This window comes from Mauremys reevesii, linkage group 18 (assembly GCF_016161935.1).
Source record: "Mauremys reevesii isolate NIE-2019 linkage group 18, ASM1616193v1, whole genome shotgun sequence".
Classification (NCBI taxonomy): Eukaryota; Metazoa; Chordata; order Testudines; family Geoemydidae; genus Mauremys; species Mauremys reevesii.
Window position 1 is genome coordinate 18,236,323 of NC_052640.1, and position 22,178 is coordinate 18,258,500.

General features: G+C 51.8%; 1 protein-coding gene across 1 annotated transcript in view; it reads left to right on the forward strand.

Annotated features, from left to right (window-relative positions):
* SLC25A1 (solute carrier family 25 member 1) overlaps window positions 1-22,178 on the forward strand; it is a 40,733-nt gene that overhangs the window by 6,722 nt on the left and 11,833 nt on the right. The gene's annotated exons all lie outside the window — the stretch shown is intronic.

Sequence of the window (22,178 nt, forward strand, 5' to 3'; positions counted from 1 at the left end):
GGAGCCTTATCCCCAGGTTACAGGTGGGGAAACGGAGTCCCAGCCATGCCAGTTGCCAGAGTCCAAGCCAGGCTTTGTACAACATACGCCATCAGTCGTTTCTGGGCTCATTCATGCTGTTCAACACAATACAACAATAACTGGCCAAGTCCTGCTTAAAATGGCCCACCCCACATGGGAGAGTCAATAGCACCAAATCACGGCTAGGGAGAGGCATGGGCTACTCCTCAGCTGTGCAGTTCTGGGGGCAGCAGGGGTGGCTTTAAATTGCATTTCCTGAGACGCTCAGTGTTGAGTTGTGGGGAAGGAGGTGGGTGAGGCGCTGAGGGACTGCGGAGTGCTGGGGAAGGAACAGTATTTTACGAGCAAATCTAATCAGGCCAGATTCTCCCCCACACTTGCAATTGACATCAGGCAGTTGTAAGGCCAGGGGCTCTGTTTGGCTGGGGATTCCCTTAGCATGCGGGAGTCCCCAGCTGGTGTAGCAGCCTCCACTTTCAGACCCCCTCCATTGTTTATGAACGTGGCCAGGAGAAAGGGGCATAGCTGCTGAGTTTTGATGATCCCTGGCTGGTGGGCTGGGCCTTAAGGGCCATAACTAGCTAGTGTAGCTTAGAGCAGCCCTGAGGCTGCTCCAAACTATGATGCGGATTGGGCTGGCGGAAAATTCCCAGGATGGGAAGCTGCAGCTGGCTGCTCAGCTGCGCACAACCTAACTTCCTAGTGCTTCAGTTCCATATTGGGGGGTGTGTGTGTGGTGAAGGGGAGGCTGTGTGGGGTTTGGAACCCAACCCTTTAAAGGTAGTTATTGTGATGTAGTTTATACTCCCTATGGATGCTTGGATTTGCATTCTGCAGGGCGCTTCTCTCTGTGTTTATGTAAGCATCTGGAACAAGCCATCACTCTTCCTTGAGTTAATAAGTATCTCTAGCTGACAGTTGAGTGATGTTACAAGCTTCTCTCTCTCTCTCTCTCTTCTCCCTCCCCCCCCATCCCCTCAGAAAGGCTTTGCATTGTGAATGTAAATGGTATAGTTCTCACCTCTGCCTGGAGAATAGTGACCCTGGATTTACAGGGCAGTATAGCTTGGGCTCATCCTGTCAGCTGGAGTTCATTTTGGAGCCTCTTTTCTACCACTGCACGCCAGCTATTAGCAAAGCCCAAAACCCAGCCATTGGACTCCCTTGATCTTGAGCTTCCACAGTTGCTCTCTGTCCAGGACATAAAAGCAAGGAGCTTGGGGAGAGTCTCTTGTTGGAAACAACTGGAAAATCAGTTTAAAATGAGGGACGAATCAGAGCTGCTGGCTCTGCACGAGTGAGTGAGCCGAGGCGCTAGGTAATGTTGTATTCTCTTTCTGCACTGACTCTCTGAGCTGTGCTTTGCAGGAAACACCAGCTAAAGCAGTCTTGCCTGGTAAAATGGAGCCCTGCGGATGATTGCATTGTGGTGATGAGTGAAGGGATGCCTGGATAGTTAGTAGATCAGTTCATGGCCAAATGCCTCTGTATAAATTCAAGGTATAGCATTAGCTGTTTGCTTACGGATGCTGGGATTCGGTACCTTTCATTGGCTGCTGAGTGAACAAAGAATATCTCCTGCAAAGTCTTACTCAACCCTTTCAGTGCTTTTTCAAATCCAGTTTCCGGGTCATTCTTACTAACAGTATTAACCTCTTCCTGTGCACTTGGTAAATTCATGGTGGCTCAGTCTGGCTCCCGGTGCGTGTGTGGGAGCATCACAAAACTGGCCACGTTAATGCAATGCCTTTCCTGGTGGCTGGCCCAGGACAGAGTGGGCCAGGGAGACTGAACTCCCCTCTGGCCTTTAAAGATGGGGCCCACCAGGTTGGTGTAGAGGCATGTTGGCAGGGTGGTTGGGAGGAAGCTTGCCCTGCTGAGGCCCGTGCTCTCCCAGCTCTGTAAAGAGCGGCACAGCTGTCCACCTGGCAGCTTGCACCAGCACTGCCGCTCACTCACGGGTATAAAATAAATGGAGCCTTTGGCTCACTCTCTCCTGCTGCTCTGGCTTAAAGAACACACGGAGGGAAACGCACAGACCCTCCAGACTTGAACCTAAACTACTTTTCATGCTGCTTTAGAAATTTTCTTGGCAGGTTAAAGTAAGGTAACCGTTCGATTCCTTCATGCCCTGCCTCTCCACTTGTTGATCGGTGTCGATGTCATTGGAGCACTGGCAGCATCACAGATGCTTCCAAGGCGACGGAGTGATGTCGTAGTCACTGGCGTACGACTTTACTGTGGAAACCAGCAGAGAGGCTCTGGGCTAGATGGGCTGTGAAGGAGAAATCTGCAGCGAAGGCAGATGGAATGAAGAGACCATAACTGCTGGCCCAGGAAGTGTCCTTTGAACAAGTCATCCCTGTCTTACTAAGTCTGTCCTGGTTTGAGAGCCCGTTCTTAACCCTGGAACATGACTGCCTACAAAGCATCTTCGCTCGCTTTTGTTCTTTGTAAAGCGCTCTCGAGCAGATGCCATTCAAACACAGACTCCGTTCTAGCAAAGTACATTCAGGAGCTGCTCTGGAATCCCAGTGCAGCAGCCTGTCCCGTTCTTCCTCTTACTGAGGCTATGTCTACGCTGCGCACCTTACAATGGCGCGGCTGTGCTGCTGCAGCTGCACTGTTGTAAGGTGCGCTGTGTGGCCGCTCTGTATCGCTGGGCGAGAGCGCTCCCGGCAACATCATAAAACCACCTCCAACGAGGGGCAGTAGCTTTGTCGCCGGGAGCACGTGTTCCGCCGGCGAAGCGCTGTCCACCCCAGTGCTTTTCATCAACACTTTTGTCTTTTGGGGGGTGTTTTTTTTACACTCCTGAGCAACAAAAGTTTTAATGAGGAAAGTGCCAGTGTAGACGGAGTCTGAGGAGCTGCAGAGAATGAAAGTCCTCTCCTTTCTGTTGTTTTTATAAGCAACAAAAGCTTCAGCAAATCAGGCCTTTGAGCCTTCTGGGGCTTTAGATTTCATGTGACTGTTCAGTGGAGTGTTTCTCCCTTTTCTTGCCAGTGAATTCTATAAAATGACGTACGTTCTCAGCCGATTATTTTTTCGTTACTTTGTACATGAGGAAGTTGGGAAATGGCGGAGAGCTGAGGCAACAGATGATTCCAGTGAAGTTAGGGACAAATTACTCCATCCCGTTCCGTAGTGTTATCGACAGCTCTGTTTGCACAGGGCTATTTACAAGTCTGACAACATAGTGTGCAGAATAGAGAAGTCAAATATTTGCAGTTCTGTCTATTCCCCACCTACCGAGTATGAGGATGTTGCTGTCCCAACGATATGGTTTTGTGTGTGTGACTGTGTTCGTAGTGTTGTTTACCAGCAGGGAAAGTGATGAATTGTAATGCGCAGCACCATCCTTGCTTGCTATTAAATACAAAATGTTCCATCTAATCATGACGCAGCGAACAGGATGGACGCTTTGCTGAGGGAGGCTGTGGTACGGTAGTAAGTTATTCCCTCCCCCAAGCACTAGCTATGTCTTATTCGCTTGGTGATCTGTTTTTAAAAGAATGGATGCCATCACTACATGGATACGATGGATACAATCCTTCCTGTCTTTAAGCCCCCCCCCCCCCATTCATTTTCAGGGAATGGCCCAATGTTAGTTTCCTAATCTGATCTCAAAGCTTTAAAAACCTCATTCCTCTGGCTTAAATGAACAGTGTGAAATTTCAGGCCCAAAGGAGTTGTGTGTGAAAAGCCAGAGCGGTGGGCTGGGGGTCAAAATTAGACTGTTTACACTCTAAGCCTTACAGCCTGAAGTCCAGAGTTGCTACCTTGGTTTTGCAGCTGATCTCTGGCCTGTCCTGCAAATCACCTTGCCTGAATGGACTCGCTGAGGGAACTTGCTGATCCCCAAGGAGGAGAGAAAGTGTGTGGAACTAGGTGACCCAGAGGATTGTGGTAACGGCATAGAGTCGTCCTATCTGCACTTTCCCAAGGGGCATAGTTTGTCTGTTCCACGCAGAGCCCTGTGATTAGCTGATGTGATTGCAAACCATGTCTAGGACTCAGAACGCTCATACTAGTGGCACATTGCTAGCGGTGTATTTCATTCACAAGTGCACAACCTCTCCATGGCTAGACATAAGGAAGAAGCATGACGCCAACTGTATGGATGGCTTGGTTTGTCTGTCAGCCCACAAGGCAATGTTGTGTTAAGTGCTAGGTTCAGTGTCTGCTGCGAGGGCCCCTGACTTGGGAATCCCATGAGTAGATGTCACTGCATGTCACACACTTCTCCTGTGCGTAGCACCCCAGCTTGTGTTGCCCCAGCCTGGGTCAAACAAATGTTTTCTCTGTGGAGCATCATTAGGGAGGTTCTCATGAACTGGGACAGGCCTGGTGGAAGTGGGGGGGGCTGGTGGTGGTGGAATCTCAAGCAGGCTTTTTAATGAGTTGCTCATTCTTAATTTGATTCATGTGCCCAGAGGTCACAGTGTTGGGCACATTAAAATCACCAATTAAAAACAAATGGGAAACCTCCTGTGTGCGTGCCCTGTCGTGTGTGTGTTGTGTGAGTCACAGCTGGATTAAAGCTCTAACCCTGGCAAAAACTCCACCCTCCTGCCAATGCGCTAGAAATGTCAGAACTTTGTCTGAAGACTTGTCATAGAACAGTTGTCTCGATATTTCGGCCCATAGAGAAATTAAACCCACTTTTGGGTTTGTCAACAACAATTCTAAATTTTCCTGGGGAGAGGGAGGACCCTACTTTCCCAACAAGCTCTAGTTCCATGGTGGCCGTGGTTCACTGACACTTTCAGTCAAGGAGTTCGCATGCTAACTGGAGACATGCTGCAAGTGATCCTTCTGCTGATGCCCGGTCCCCTCCTGCCCATGGCCTTCAACTGGGAGATGTCATTGCTTGGCCAACTGGGGGAGCGGCAATCCCTTTGATTGCCAGAGACAAAGGGCGACAACTGTCCCTGCTTCTGACTGATGCTTGCCAGAGTGGGTGAGCTGTGACCTTTGCTGAAGGGCAATCTTTCTCTCCTTTTGGCTCCGGAGGGTGTCCAGCTAATGATTGAGAGCCTCGGTGCAGAGTCCAAGCCGCTCACCCTCCCTCCCTCCCTCCCTCTTGCTTGCTCTTTCAACTCCCAAGTAATTAGAGAAGAGTTGACTGCTGCTGATTCTGCAGTGTTGCAAGAACTGACTCTAGGGGTTAAAGTCCTGGTAAACAGGTTACAGAGCCCTCTGCAACCTCACTAGCCATTGGCACCCCGGGGAGGGGGGGAGGTCTGGAAATAAGCCGGTGCTTAGCCTGCAGGCTATCATAGGCATTGGGGCGCTTCATTCCCATCGAATTAATTGTCCTGCATGAATTAAAGCGCCGCATGCTGAAGGGGATGAGGCCATGGTGGGGAGGGCACCGTAAAGAGCATTATAAATCGTTACCTTATTTTTAGCCTTCCCAATTGATACATCGGACGCTAAGGCCAGGAGGCTGAGAGTAAATGGTGGTGTCTGTACCACAGCAAGATTACTGCCTCCCAGATCACGGTGCATGTCCCCTCTTCCCATTGCGCTCTGTCGCGCTGCTAGTCATTCGGGGGAACCGCTCCCCAGAACGCAAGAGCCACTTGTAAGGCTGCAGATCTGCTCTCCCCACCTGCTAGGATCCAGGATTCAGTGCTAAATAAACCCAAACGCTGCTAAGCAAACCTCCCTGACCAGACAGGCCATGGGGAGGGAGCCTCAGCTGGTTCAGACAGAGCAAAGAGGCTGTGCTAACAGACCCCAGAAATAGATCCAGTGGGTAAGAAGCAAAAGGCCTTCCTGGCATCATCCCCCACATACATTGCCCGTGCGGGTGTATGTCTATAAAAGGCTTCCATGGGTACCTGGTACATACAAGCGTCCATAATAAGTGTCACATAAGCAGTAAGTTTTATATGTGAGACTCTCTCATTTCACCAAGCCGTTCCAGAGATGACTGAAACCACAAGGGAGGAGCTTGCATCCCTGGAACAACCACACGGCTGAATTGTCTCCTCCTTCCATATTCTAAAAGTGAGCATCATAATTGCTTACTGCTCTGCACCTCCATAGCAGCGTGGGGTTGATTGTGAAGCAGCAATCTGGCTCTGATGGCCCACTAAGAGCAACGTGGCACTTGTTTCAGATCCCATGTGCTGTAGCCAGAGGAGAATAAAACCATCTGCAACTAATGTTGGGTATAGAATGGCTTATCCCAGGGGTGACTGTTAATGGAATATGGAGCCTTTTGCATCTTGCTCGGCAGTTTGAATCCAGCCAAGGGCAGTAGTGACTCATTCATTACCACGTGCTGGCTGTATGGTGGACGCTGTGAAATAAGCTGGTGGCCTCGGTCCAGTTCCTAGTGGATGGGTGTTTTTTAGCAGACCTCCACCTGCCATGTCCCGAGTTAGCCCTGATCACCTCTTTGGCACGCCATGTGCTGGCCAGCACTGGGTGTGTTGTCTGTGCTCCATAGATAAGGGGGAGGTTTGAGGCTGGCACTCTGGGGGAAGCTTGCATTGCAGCTGCCCATGCTGTATCTGTAGCAACCCAGACTGCAGGGCTGTCAATCGAGTACTTGGCCACAGCAGTGAGCTATTTAAATAAGAGTCCTCTCTCTGCTTACCCCTGTAGTATACTCAGGGTAGGGCACAGCATTCAGCGCTACTGGGCATGGGTATGCTCAGCTCCCCCATTCTCTGTGCTCCCCTCCCAATATCCACCTGCAGTAAAGGTCTGACACTTCTTCTCCACCCACCACCTTCCTGTGCATTCTCCAGATGGGGGAGTGGACGCCTCTTTTGCTGTAGTGTGGCTCACTTTGTGCACCTAAGGCTGAGTTCTTAGGCCGCCTCCTCCTCCCTGTGTGGGGAGTGGGTACAGAACTGCACCAAGGCACTTGGGATTTGCCATGTTTGATTGCACCCCTGGTCCAATGGGGCTGACGTCCTTTCTCCCGCAGGCAGCCGTCGGCACCAGATATTCCAGAGGAAGGTGTTTAGAATCCCAGCAAAGGATAATTATGGAGTAACCTGCTCATAGTAGTAATTTCTTCCTAACCTGCCCGTCCCTTTCCTACCACTCCCCCACCCCTGCGAGTTAGAGGGGCAGATTTTTACAGGGAGCTTTGTTCTTTATCCTGTCCAACGTAATTGTGGATGATCTCGCTAGCCATAGAAATGGCTAGTGCAGGGGTCGGCAGCCTTTCAGAAGTGGGGCGCCGAGTCTTCATTCATTCACTCTAATTTAAGGTTTCACGTGCCAGTAATACATTTTAACATTTTTAGAAGGTCTCTTTCTATAAGTTTATAATATAGAACTAAACTATTGTTGTATGTAAAGTAAATAAGGTTTTTTAAATGCTTAAGAAGCTTCATTTAAAATTAAACTTAAAATGCAGAGCCCCTCGGACCGGTGGCCAGGACCCAGGCAGTGTGAGTGCCACTGGAAATCAGCTTGCGTGCCGCCTTTGGCGCACATGCCATAGGTTGCCTGCCCCTGGGCTAGTGCTTCTGGGAATCCCGTCAGACTCTCTCTGGTGGTCATGGATGAAGGAGCCCTGTGTACCCCAAATAAGGCTCCACCCTTTGGGTGCTAGGCCTGGAAGCCCTAACCTGACGGTGCCCCACTCCCAACCACCTCCTGGTGTCCTGCCCAGCCCATGTGCAGCAGTCCCTCTCATCGGGGGGGGGGAGGGAGGGACTTTTTGTGGCCATGGAGGTGAGGATTGGGGGGGGGGGGGAAGAGAGAGAATTCCCTGTTATTAACCTCTATGCTTCATCTTAAAGGGTCAGGGCTGTTTAAGTAGTGGGTCGCCGGCTTTGTGCGGGCTGGCAGGGGGGCACGTGTACAGCGCACTGTACTGCCGCAGCCGCCTCCTGTCAACCAGACTTGCCTGGCTGGGTGTGTCCGGGCTCTGTGCTCGGTGGGGTGATCCGCAGTGTGGTTTGTCAGAAAAACGAGCCCAGCCCGCAGGGGGCAGGGCAGACATGCTGGGCAGCCCTCCTGGATCCCAGTCGATGCTGGCACAGTTTGGCGGGTAGGGCTCAGAAGGGGCCCTAGGAAGCTCTGCTCCTGGGTGGGTGCGTGGGCGGTAGCAGTACAGCGTCCATAGGGGCTCTGCCTCTGCGGGTTTGGCTGCTTTGACCTCGGGTGCTGGTTTCCCCCTGGGGCTCGGTTTGTTTTTCAGATCAGCTCCTGGAAGTGCCAAGTCAGCAGCTGCTACTCAGCAGGAGGGAGCTGGAGGAGGAGCTGGGAGCCCGGCAGCTCAGCCGCTGGTGGTTCTCCTCAGGCCTCTGTAAACAGTGGAGGGGGGCTGGGGAACGAAGTGAGGGGCCAGTGTTGGGTGGGATGATGCCAGCAGAGAGGGATGCAGGGCTCCAAGGGCCCCCTGGCCCTGGCTCTGACCCTGAGGGGGGTGGGTGGTAGCTCAGGGACAGTGGGCGATAGCCAGGTCGCAGTACGCATAGCTGTGCCCTTCGCCTGTCAGGCCTCCCAAGCTCAGCTGGGGCTGGCGGCCTTGGGAGGGGTTCTCGTTTGTATCACTGCAGCGCGTAGGAGCCCCAGTCACAGAGACACGGCTGAGCTGCTGGCTAGGCCCGTTCCTGGAGGTCAGGGTTGGACTCAGCACGTGCGTAACTCTCTCCATTTCCAGAGTGCCCGGGGGATAGTGACTCTGGGGAGGGAGGTGTCGCCCTCGTCTGCGGGTGGGCACACAGACACCCCAAGGGGGCAGGACTTGCCCAGGCCCCTCTTCACTTCAGCCATTGCACAGGGATCCAGCGAGTGCTGCTGCACGGGGAAGAGCTGTGGCCATCCAGGGATGCACAGCCGGGGGCGTAACAGGGAGCCAAAGGCCTGTGGACTGAGTCCCACAGAGTGGGCACCAGCGTTCCCGGCTTGCCAACCTGAGCAGCAACTGAGAACCTGGCCACAGCATGGGATGGAGGTGGGAGAGCTCTCCCGGCACTGGATCGCTGGCCGGGGTGGGGTGGGGTGGAGTGGGTGGGTGGGTGGGACCCAGGGGCTCTCCTGGCACTGGAGCGCCGGTCTGTGCAGAGACTGTGTGTGTGTGTGTGTGTGTGTGTGTGTGTGTGTGTGTGGTGGGGGGTGCGTCAGGGGGCTCTTCTGGCATTGGATTGCTGGCCTGTGCAGGGACTGTGTGTGTGTGGGGGGGAGCCCGGGGGCTCTCCTGGCACTGGAGTGCCTGTCTGTGCAGGGACTGTGGGGGGCAGGGGGCTCTCCCAGCACTGGATCACTAGGCTGGGGTTGGGACTGGATGGCCGACCTGTGTGTGCAGAGACTGGCTTGTGTTCGGTGGTGGTTTCAGGTGCAGTATTTTGCAGGCAGTTTTCCCACATGGGTGTGGCTGAGGGAAGCAATGGGGCTGAATTGATGGGGGCGGATGAAGCTCTGCAACCTGCTGCCTGAGGGGAGAAGCAGCTTTTCACCCAGTGAGCACTCTCATTCCCCCCCTCCCCTCCCTTCTCCTCCTCCCCCCAGCCTGTTCGGCTCCTACAGAGCAGGCCTGCAATTAGCTGAGCCGTTCGCTTCCTGCTGTTTCACGTGGCCCTCTGGATTCCATCCGTAGCTTCTAGTCTCAAATCCCTGTTAAATGGAGGTTTGCCTGCTGCCTGTAATACTTTCCTGTATTCTGCTTTATTGTGCTTTTGTCTGCTAGCTGCAGCGGGCTGAAATATAGTGAAATGTTGGTGCAAGAACGTGCCCTGTGGCTAGGTGTATCGGTGTTCTCTTTAAGGGGGTCACAGAAGGCTGAAAGGAACCAGATCAGTAATTGCCCCGTTTACTTATTCTCTTGCTGCTTTCATTGAAAGAAAGCAGAGTGTCGGATCTGCCCAGATGCTAACACCGGCCCTTAGTTTGCCCGGTGCTGGGAGCAGGAACAGCCACGGGCTGGGGCGAGCCCGCCTGGCTGTCAAGAGTCCCATCCTAATAGCATGGGATTGATATCGAGAAACATTGGTTGCATCCCCCAAATTCTAGAGAAGCTCTCAGCTCAATAAGGGGGTTTCTGCTACCTGCTGGAGAATTGCCAGGCACGGGGCTAAGTTCTGCTCTGTTACACCAGTGTAAATCCAGAGTAACTGCATTGACTCCAGGTTGAGTTACTCCTGATTTACACTGGTGTAACTGAAACCAGAATCTAGCCCACGTGCTTTGTTCTCGTCAGAGTTACCACATCAATCTTTTCTCCGTAGTAGAGTTTGATGTAAGAAGTTCTGTAGCAAGTGTCATTCCCTTCCTGATGGTGCCAGAGGCTGGCTGGAAATGCAGAAAATCCAGCAAGGAACTGGCAAAATGCACTTATCCTGCAGGCCTCAAAAAGCCTCCTTTTCTTGCCAGCTCAGTCAGCTCGGAAGGAATTGCAACAGCCGAGTGTCTGGGAACTGAGGATTCAGGCTCTTAAAATGTACAAGACGAAATCATTGGCTCACAGGGAAGGGTTGGAGAGTGACTTTGGCTGGGGTGTAGAGCTGCACTACTGCCAGTGCAGGGTGGGATGTGAACTCTGGGCATGGAGCAGTGGGAACTCCATCAGCTATTCTCCTTGTTGGCCATTAAGCTAATCAGCGTCTGTAGGACTCGGCTGTTCTCTTCCTTGCAGTGGGAGCTACTTACCAGGGGCCAGTTAGAGCTGGCCCTGACCCAATCTGTTGAAAACCCAGGCTGGACTTGACTAAAGCCATTGAAAGCCAAGGCTCTTTGCATGACAGTGCAAGCTGGTGTGTTGGGTGTGGTGACCGTGCTGCTGGGTCTTGTGACCCAAGTGTTTGCATCCTCAGACCGTGGACATCTGGGTGTGGGAATCAGTGCCTTCCCCGAGAGGCAGCAGAGCCTAGTGCACGAGGCGTGGCTCTGGGCAGCTGGAGAGTTGGGGATCAATTCCTGCCTCTTCCACTAACTCGCTAGGTGACCTTGGATAAGAGACGTCACTTTGGTGCCCCATGTGTAAATGGGAATCCTGATGTGCTTTGAGTACATTGGCTGAAAGGCACTGGGTAACTGCTATCTGTTATCCCTTCTGCTCCTCAGCATGCTTTGTAGCTGCACCATGCTGGACGTGAACGGAGGGGGGATTGAAAGGAGAACAAGCAGCCTTTGTGTCTGTTGCAGCCTCTTGCAGTTGGAGCAGAGTTCTCCAGCAGTGTGATTTGCAGGGCTATGCAGTGCTGTTGTAGCTGTGTTCATCCCAGGATGGCGGAGGGACAAGGTGGGAGAGGCAATATCTTCTATTGCACCAGAAGATGAGCTCTGTGTAAGCTCAAAAGCTTGTCTCCCCCACCCCCCCAAACAGAAGTTGGTCCAGTAAAAGCTGTCACCTCACCCACTTGCCTCTTTATAGGGCTAGGAGCAGCGCCGGCTCTAGACCCCAGCGCGCCAAGCGCGCGCTTGGGGCAGTGTCCCGCGGGAGGGTGGCAGGCGGCTCCGGCGGGGAGGGTCCGCTGGTCCTGCGGCTCCGGTGGAGCATCCGCAGGCATGCCTGCGGGAGGTCCACCGGAGCCGCGGGACCAGCGGACCCTCCGCAGGCACGTCTGCAGGAGGTCCACCGGAGCCGTGGGCCCGGCGACCGCCAGAGCGCCCCCCCGCGGTGTGCCACCCTGCTTGGGGCTGCGCAAATCCTTGAGCCGCCCCTGGCTAGGAGGCCTCCTCGTTAGCACAGCTAGGTGGGGACTTGCTGCAGCAGCGTTGCCACAGCTCAAGGCAGGAGTTCCTAGGCACTTGGATTCCCATGGACTTCCCAGAGGAGGATGAAAAGAAGCCTTTGTCTGGCCCTGTCAGGCAAACCAGTGTGTGTTTGTAAAGTCAGCGGCAGTGGCTGCAAACAGCAGCCATGGGAGAAAGGTGCATGGTTTGCAAGGCTGTAGGGGGATTACAGGCTTAAACCTGGCAGGTTGCCATCTTATGCTAGGGTATTTTTAATGCTATCTGTGCCCAACTCATCCCCAGAGTAACTTGAGCGGAGTTGCACTGGGGAGGAGTCTGTTTGTGGGCTGGCCCCATGGTGCTGTCCAAGGAATGTGTCCCCATGACTCCCTAATACAATAATAGATGCAATGGGCCGAATGCAGTAGAGACATCTGGGATGGGGTGGTCCGGAAACAGGGGCAAGTGGGAAGACTGTGTTGGTTGCACTGATCTGCCATCCAGCAGGGGCACAAAAGAGTGGGCAGAACGGGGAGGGTGCATGAATAGACACTGGGATGATGATCATGGGAACCCCGTTTAACAGCTGAAGGTCTAAGCAACTCTGCACAGGTTCCGAATGCTACCAAGACTTTTCTGGATACCTGTCCTGCTTCAACAATGGAGGTTCTGGGCGGCTGTGGTCCATGTTAAACCGCACTAGCCAGCTTCTCCCCTTGCAGATGAGATCCAGTCGAGGATCTGGCTGTTCTGACTTCCGGGGCAGCTGCACTTCCTAGTGCAGGTTTTGCCTGGCCGAGGGAAGAGACTGCATGCGACTAGCTGTGCTGCGTTCCTCCCACTGTTTGAAAGGCAGCTGCCTGCTTTTCCTCTTGGCTGAGTGGAAAAGAAGCTTGTGCTTTGAGGGTGTGAGCGTGAAACCGTTTCGCCGGTAATTAAGAAGGTGGGTGAGTCTGAGCCTGCAGGGAGGTGTGACTGTCAGTATCTCTGGGAGGGGGCCAGCCCCCTTGTTCTAGTTACTCTAGTGTGGAAGAGATACAAGAGAAGGTAACCTGCTTTAAGCTCCGTTATCTTTGGCTGCATAACAGACTAATTGACAGCACAGTGTGTAGGAACTGAGATTTGGCGTACACTTAGGGCTCTTGCTGGTGTTGCCAAGTCTTGCTTTTTTTATCGAGAACCCCATGACATTTGATTTTTTCCCGAGAGCTCCACCTCCTGGAGTCATGTGATGACTCCCTGAGAGTCTCCCCTTTCCATTCACAATAAATGTGTTTCTAGCTCTCATAATTGCAGAGAGAGGCATGGAAAGATGAGCACAAGAGGCCCAAATCAGAAGGTCCCTCCCAAATTATTTTTAAAAAGCTCAGAATTTTGCAGGGGCTGACTTCTGTTTTTTTTAATGTTTTGGGATTGGTAGTGTTGCTCCGAGACTGACAGAGCTCCACTGAGTTAGGGCTGTGATGATTTGGGGTTGTGGGGGGTGGGCTTAGGGGGAGAGTGGAGCTGAGGGATGACCGTTGTGGGGATGTGGGTGTGGAGGGACCCCCGAATGAAAGGGCAGTTGAAGGATGCACTGCAAGTCCAGGAGACCTTGGAAGGGTAGGCTGTGAAGGGAAGTATTAAGTGTTTGGGTTAAGCATGCCCCGCCCGCCCCACCCACCCCACACTCAGCCCTTCCTTGCTGAAGTTGTTCTACTGGACAAGTCGTGGCTCATTAGGGGAAGTGTAGGGAGCAGGGTGGATAAAAATCAATGATTTTTTTTATTTAAATCTGATATTTTTTCATAGAATGCTTTTTCCCCTCAAAAAGCATTTTATCTAAAGAGTTTTAATTAAGATACATTATAGCGCAAAGATCTCTCATCATGGAATAGGGATTATAAATGCTAATTCTATAGTAGGAGACAATATATTCATGTAATGCTTAAGAAAAGTTTTACACATGAGTTCCAATAGTTCATGGATCAGGGACCCAATCTTATGGGGTTCCAGGGGCTTCTGTAGAGATTATTTAGGTTAATCTTTCTATCAACCCAATGGGACTCAGTGCTCAGTTTAGAAGATACCATCGGAGATGCTTAGTTTTTCAGTTCTCAAACTGTGGATTTGTGTCTCTAGAGGTAACATGCTTGTTAACAGCAAAAATGTTTTAAAATAAATAAATATATAGAGGTGAGAAATAACAGACCTCAGCTCTATTGTCCCTCTGCAAATCTGTGTACACAGAGTCAATCCCTTACCTCTCTAAAAGTGCAAAGTTTCAAAAAGTTCAATGAATAGAAGATTATTGACCACTCGTGGGGAATATCCTGAGTAATATAAATACATCGACAGAGCAACTTCCTTCTGAGTTTTCTGAAGTGCTTTGCCAATATGAACAGGCAGCCCAAATCACCCCAAACTCATGAGTGACTGCCTCAGACACCATGAAATTGACTTTTTTTTTAAAAAAACAGACCCCCAAGATTTTAAAATAGACCCTCAGGGGTTTTATCTGCCTTCTGGGCTTTGAACCATTTGGGATTGTGAGGGCTAGAAATCTACATCTTTAATAATAATAATAATTAATAAAAAAAGCTGAGCTGCTTCTCCTGTAATCCCATGCCTCCAGGAGCTGGGGCATTAAGAAAAACACCAGACGTCACCAGAGTCGGAAAAGCTGAATAGGTTAAGCCTGTCAATGAGGGAGGCAGTAACTGCAACACTGAGGTTGGGGCTGAATTTTCAGAAGTTCTCTAATTTAGAACTAGTCTAGGGGAAGGAGACCTATGAAACGTGCAGTGATAGGCAGATGGATGGAGGAATTGCACTGCACGTGGAATACTGAACCCTTCAAGTACTGCACTCTCTAGGTGCTGCTGGTTGGGAACCACAGTTCCAATATTGGTGCTTCCCATCCCTGACTTTATGGGGAGTCTGTGTGCTGGGCCCAAGTGCAGCGCACATGCTCCGGGCTCAGCAGTGCAGACTCGGTCCTAGGGAAGGCAGTGTATGGCCTAATGGCTAGAACACTGGCCAGAAGACTTGGTTCTGCCACTGGCCTGTGGGGTAACCTTGGACAAATCATGGCACTGCTCTGTGCCTCAGTTTTCCCATCTATGAAATGGGGATAATGATCCTGACCTCCTTTGTAAAGTGCTGTGAGATCTAAAGGTAACAAGCATTGTATCCGAGCTAGATACAGTTGTTTTGTTATAGAGCTTAGCCTGCTCTAAACTCCCATCTTGAAGCAAACCAAGCACACGTGTCCAAATGGGAGACTCGGGGCACTGTCTGCTACAATGGCCCCAAAAGGCTGCGAGTTGCTGCTCTGCTATAGGCAGTGACTTGAAGCAGCGGTGGGTGCCTTCTCAACCCTGTAACATCCACCCTGCCTCCCTTCCCCCTGCAATTTCTTTACACCTCCTGTTAGTACTGGGTGTCTGCCTTGCGTTTGCCTCTCCTCTGAATGGCACACTGGAGAGAGGTGATGGATTGATTGGTACCTAGAGACACCTCTGTTCCTGTAGAATAGGAGAGCAGCAGGGCCAGCCAGCCCCCCCCCCCCCCCATGATTCCCCAATGATGGGCTTCTGTAGATAAATCTCTGATAATTTTCATATGACTTCACATTGTGCCTCTTCATATATAACCTTGTAGTGGGTCTACCCACATGTGACCTCTATTTTCATGAAACTTTGTATCAAAGCCTCATATAGAAACCTTGTTCTGATGAGCCTTGGTATATGAAAACTTTTGTATCAAACTCTGATGTAGAAACTTTGCATCAGCAGAGTAAGCACACACACAACCTCAAGTTCCTCATTCTTGTTGCAGAGCGGAATGTAATTTCCAAGTGGGCCGGCTCTCGTGGTAAAAGTTTCTCTTTGTTCTCCCGCTGGGCCATTCATAGCTCTGTCCATCATGAGCTGTTTCACATCCCTGCTGAGCAGATCCCGCCCCTTTCATGGGGTGTTGTCTCTGAGCCAATGACAGGCAGAGGACCTCTCTGCTAAGTCATGCTGAGTAGCTGTTCTCTGTGAATGAGAGCAGCAGGGAAAGGGAGCTGGCCAGGGCACCAAGGGGGGTTAGGTTCCTCCTCCTTCCGTGACAGTGGGGAGGGAGAGGCTGTGAGAATGAGCTGCATCACAGCCTCCTCCACTCCCACAAACCTCACATCACCTCCTGTGTCTGGGGAGGAGAATGGGCACCTGGGACCATGCCCATCTCTGGGATGGCCCCATGAAAATCATTGGACTCTGCAAGCTTGAATTTGGGCTCTTCTTTGAGTCTTGTGACACTAGTCAAAGATCAGGTGAGGAGTCCAGCAGGACGAGCAGGCCTTCTCTCCACCTGAAGGGCGCATGCACCACTGGCTGGGGCGGGAGTGTGAGTCAGGCAGTGTTAACATGCCCACATGATGGAGACAATCCCCATGGATCCCCAGGGCTGAAAAATCCGAGTGTTTAACTTGTCCTAGTACTGGTCCCAAGCACTCTTGCTAGTGTGAGCGTCGCTTGGGGCCACAGCTGCAGGGCTCCATAATGTTCTTGAAGGTTTCTCCTCCTCCAGGGAAGGAATCTGAGCTGTGGGGGACACAGAGCGGCAGGAGATGAAGCTCACATGGTCAGTATGTGCCTCCAATGCTGGTAGAATCCAAGGGCTGACACTGATGAGACTGCAGCTTCAATAAGGCACAATTCAGTGTCTCATCTCTCAAAAGGCAATAGTGTGCACAAGCCTTCGACGGAAATGGGGCTTTTAGGTTGGGTACTTGTTAGCATCCCTTTCTCTGCTCACTGAGTGTAGCCCACTGCTCCTTTCTTTGATCCGAGTTATACTTCCTACAGCCCATAAACCCCACATACCGAGTGTCTGCGTATATCACATACCGAGTGTCTGCATTCCAGGAGAGTTTTATAACTGAACCACAGTCAGAAATGCACCTGATGCAAACACCCCAAATACTAGGAAAGTTCTCGTGTGGCTCCAGACTTCACCCCTAGGCCAAACCAAAACCCTGGAGCCAAACCATGCTAGAGACCACCTGCGCTCTGGGAAAGCTCAGATCCAAGCTTGGTAGGCTTCGCTCAAACACTTGGCTCCTTTGACCTCCAGGATTGGGTTGGGGATCTCATGGGAACAGGCTTTCTACTATGCTCTTGAGCACTGCTCATTTCCACCGGGGCCAGAAATCCAGTGAGATCAGCACTTCCAGATCCTGAGTAAATTCAGAAGCCGCAATTTGGAGGCGCACAAAACATTAGCTCAGACACCACAGATTTAACCTAACTCTTGCCAGAGCCGCATATAAGCTTAGGGCTACCGGAGAGGGCACCAAGGCTGGGTCAGGCTAACAGAGTTATGGGTACTTAAAAGCCACTTCCTTTTATTCTATGAACAGGGGCGGCTCCAGGCCCCAGCACGCCAAGCGCGTGCTTGGGGCGGCATGCCGGGGGGGGCGCTCTGCCGGTCGCCGGGAGGGCGGCAGGCAGGGTGCCTTCGGGACCAGCGGACCCTCTGCAGGCACGCCTGCGGGAGGTCCACCAGAGCCGCGGGACCAGAGAGCGGCAGAGTGCCCCGTGCAGCATGACGCCGTGCTTGGGGCGGCGAAATGTCTAGAGCCGCCGCTGTCTATGAAGGCCAATTTTCCCAGTCTGGGTTGAAGTGCATCATGAGTGATCGGTGTGGCTGCATTCATTTCACAGCTGGAATGTGAATAGGGATCTCTAATTCAGTGCTAAGGGAGTTGGGAGACGAATTATGCTCCTTGCTTGTCTATGCTATGGGCACTACAGTGGCACAGCCATAGTGCTGCAGCTACGTGCGTAGCGGCCTTAGCACGGGCACTTCTGATGACAATGGAAAGAGTTTCTGTTGCTGTAGGTGATCCATCTCCCCAGGCAGCAGGAGCTAGGTCAGTGGAAGCATTCTTCCATTTATGTAGCTGTGTCCACACTGGGTTAGTTTGCCATAGCTAAGGTGGGGATTATTTTCACCCCGAACGACATAGCTACATTGATCTACATTTTAAGTCTAAACCAGGCCTTTTGAAAAGAATCAAATTAGAGAGAGGCAGGGAGTGCATGTGGGTGCAGGCTCCGTTCTGCACAGGCTCCTTGGGCTGCCTGTTTTATGTAGCCGAGGGGAAATGGTGCAGTCTGAATGTGAAACATGCAGTCGCTTAGCCAGCTACAGGAGTCCTGGTGTCTCGAGGCAGTCTTGTTCATAAAGTTGTTTGTTGGAGAATCGCTATTACTGGGAAGGAACTGCGGATGCTTTTTATACTTCTGCTGCTGCCCATGGGCAGTTCTGAAAGGCTTTATTCTTCTCATCCTTTCCCCCCTGCTACTCTGGGGTGTTTCTTCAGCCATTTCATAGCTATTTTAATATCCCTCAGTACTAAAAGAGCTGTTCCAGTTGCGACACAAAGCACCAGCATCCAGTGAATTCAGGGTCAAATCTGACACTTTATCCTGCTTTGCCCTACTGAAATCACCCTGTGCCAATACGGGTATGGTGCCAAGGAGCTGGATCTGCTGACTCTCTTGAGAAATGTTTGGGGGTCTGTGGAAAACACATCTTGGCCCAAAATACTCCCATCGCAATCTGCTTGGATGCCAGGGACTCTTCACACCGAAGTCTGTGGTATTTCTTGAAAGGGAAGCTCTCTTTTTCAGACGACTCTAATAAAAGCACACTAACTTCCCACTGCTCTCGACACCAGCTCACCCCAGAATGTCTCTGCAGACTTATTTACAATTACACTGGCACTGACTAGCTGCCTGTCAGCTACAGCACTTGGCTGCCAAATCTGAGTGCCAGGTAGGTTCCTGTTGCTGTTCTCTCCGACGTTAAAAACGTAGCAGCAGGGAGCTGCACTTCTCCAAATCCTGCCCTCTGTCACATACTGACAACTGCCACTGACTTCAGTGAGAGCCGCACAGGCGTTCCATTGGCAGCACTGGCCATTGGTGGGGGGCTGTGGTGTTCGATCATTTCTATAGCTATACGGGGTGTGCAGGGCACTCGGGTTGGCCAGCATGAGTTTGCAACACCTTGCAGTCTGAGAAGGGAAGCGGGGTTGTGACCCCTGTGTTGGGAGCCCGTGGTACAAGGAATACCCAGTCTGTGCCGTAAGGGACGCACAAACTAAAAATTTGAGTGGGGATGGTATAAACACACAGAGCCGAGAGATCACTGTAGACAGGACAGTCGGATGCCCGTGTGAAGCTGTGGCTTTATTCTTTTGAAGTCGCTGCTAATATTCTGTTGGCACCTGGGATCTTCAACACCATCCTCGGGTGTTTTTGTCTTTTGTGGTGGTGTTTAAAAGGTGAAAAGGGCTTTTCCAAGTGGAAGTTGTTTTGAGTAATCAGACTAGCTCATCCCTGATGAATGTGACATTTTGTCTGTACTCCTCTTCTTCTTTGCCTTCGCCTCTGCACTACCAGCTTCCCTGTATCCTTCCGCCTCACTCACTCCATCTCCTTGCAGATCTGAGCTGCGAACACCCTTCCCCTTTGTCTAAGTCCTCCCCCGCTATTTATCAGTTAATACTGGAGTTCTGCATGTGACTCCCTCAGGCCAGCCTGAGCTACAGTTGGTGTGGAAATTGCTGTCTGGACTTAAGTTGTTTTGTGAAATTGTGACGCTCTCTTCACGTTTACGGAGGGTTGGCATGGTATCTGAGTGCAAACTGGCCTGTCCCAGCACGGCCCGTGATTGCCGTAAGGATTTCACGGTCACGTGGGCCCCATTGTGTTGAGTAGGTGAGAATTCTAGGTAGGGCACTGAGCGGGACAATCTGGCCTCTTTCCTTTCTCTTAACCCCCCTGCTCGCCCCCCGCAATGGGCTGGAGCGAGGGCTGGCCAGCACTCATGGCTTTGCTGCAGCGATGACGCTAGAGCTCTCTGACAGTCTTGTTTCATTTTTTCTGGCTTGGTGCTTCTCTTGTTCTTGTCCGGGTTAGGCATTCTGCAGTTATTTGGCAGTTAGCAGTAATGATTTGTTGCTTTCCAACTAAACAGGAGTGTTGCAGCCACTAGTTACCTACCTCCCGGGACACTCAGATTAAGTTGTTATCCTCTTTGCACAGATAGGGAAACTGAGGCACAGAAAAGGATGTGACTGAGTAGAAGAGGCAGTGTGGCCTAGTGGATAGGATACCAAACTGGGAGTCGAGACCCGGGTTCTGTCCCTGGTTCGGTGGCTGACCTGCTGTGCAACCCAGTGTGGGTCACTTCACTTCCCATCTGTTTCTTCTACCCTTTGTCTCGTCTATATAGATTGCAAGCTCTTCAGGGCAGGCACTGGGTCTCCCTGTGATTGTACAGTGCCTAGCACCTCTGAGCATCACCCTCAGAGACACAGATAAGAACATTGGCCACCCAACGGGTCCGTACCAGAGCTGGAATTAGCACTTCGGACTTCCCGGCTTCAGTGTCTATATTACAACAGGTGTGGCAGGGTTTTCCCATGGAGCATTTATTGTGCACCCGTGGAACCTCAGCATTCCCAGGCTGGCTACCTAGGGCAGGGGGTGCTCAGTAGCCCTTGGAGGGTGAGGGTGGGGGGGTCACTGCAGGCCGACAGGGATGGATGTTTGCTTAAGGCAAGAAGATCCCCAGAGTTAGCTGTGCAGGCAGCTCTGTGCCTGTGATCTCTGGGGGCAGGGGCCTTGCTCGGGTAGCCCTCTTTGAGAGGAGGCAGCCCTGCTTCGGAACCAAGGGGGGGATGTTATCATTAACTTGCTGCCTTGAGGGGGGAGTGCTGGCTTAGGGGCCGTTAACCTATTAACGCCAAGCACTAAAGGGGACACAGGCAGAACAAGACCCAATGGCTGGAAGCTGCAGGCAGACAAATTCCCATTAGAAATTAGGGCCCAGTTTTTACCAGTGAGGCATGGGATTAAGCACTGGAAGGAAGAGCCGAGGGAAGTGGTGGATTCTCCATGACGGCAGATCAAGTCTGGATGCCTTTCTGGAAGCTCTGCCTTAGTCCCTGGGCACAGCTCATGGGTAACTGGGTGAAGATGTGGCCCGTGTTACACGGGAGATCAGACGAGATGATCTAATGGTCCCTTGTGGCCTTAATCTATATCCTTGGCTCTGACCCTTCAGGCTTGGGCACTGGGGTGCTAGAGACATGGGGTCTAACTTCAAACTACTGTAATAGGAACCAGGTGGGAAAAATCCAAGCAGTTCTGTGCTGCTGCTAACTTCGTGTGTAACCCCAAGGTGGTGATGGTGTCTGTGAGCCTTGTGAAATCGCTATGGAAATGTACCAGTGCAGACACTAAATCTACTTGCCCAGCCTCACCATGCTGATTAAAACACAAAGCAGCTTTTACTTGCCCACCTAATATAGCTACTGGCCTGGGGCTGAAACAGTGACCAGAATTTCCTGGTGCTGGTTTGTGTCTCCACGTAGGGATAGAAACTCCCGCCACAGGGAGTGCGGTAAGCACACCGTGCTGCATACCTGGTGAGCTGTGCTGTGCAAACAGATCCTTGGCCTGAGGATTTCACAGTCTGAAGGCACAGGCTGGTACGAGCACAGAGCAGGATGTGTGCTTTCCAGCTGGATTGCTTCACACGCGTGTCTGCTGGAGGAGGAGAAGGTTCTTGGGGTGAAAGGAGAGGCTGTTCTAAGTGGCGGGGAGGGGGGGTGAAAATGAGCAATGGGGACCGGGCTTTGGCAGGAATGTGGGGAGCGTTGGAGGAGAGGGGAGAGGTGTCTGTCTCTGCTGCCACTACTGCATACGCAGCCCTGTATCTTTAAAGTACTTATAGTGAATTTTCATGCTACCACTGTGAGGCAGATAATTACCATTATTCCCCATCTTGCAGGCTGCGGGGGGCGGGGAGGTAGAGCAAGATTACATGACCTGCCTTTGGCACCGACTACCTCTGTGGCCAGAGCTGGGACCAGAATTTGGGAGTTCCTGGTTCCCAGATCATAATTCAGGCCTTTAGTCTGTATCTGTGCACGTGTATCCCCTGCCTGAACTGGCCATGGGCTGCACTGAAAGCTTGTCTGGTGCTATGAAATGATGGCATTAAATCAGGGCTTAAATTCTCCCTATTTCCCGGAGCCCCGGGGTTCAGGGCTTCAGCCCTGCGGGGGCGCCGGGGCTGCTGCAGGTTGGGAAAAGTTTACTGGAGCTCTGCTCAGGACGGCTCTGGCTGAATGTAAGTCCTGCACTAAATGCTCCTCTGCTGGCTTAAAATTATTATTGTATGACAGTAGCAGCAAGGGGCCCCAGGTGAGACCAGGGTCCCATGGCGCTCGGCGTTTGTACAAACACACAGTAAGGGCCTGCCCCTGCCCTGTCTAACCAGACCACGCAGAAGAGAACGGCAGAATATGTCTAGCTCACTCTGCTGAAAGCACCGAGGGCCAGATTTTCAAAGGAGCAATTGTTCAAAAGTGCTCCCATGTAGGCACCAGAGTAAGTGACGAGATGCTCAAAAGAGCTCGTGAGTTGCTGAGCACTTTTGCAAATCGGTCCCTTACCCAA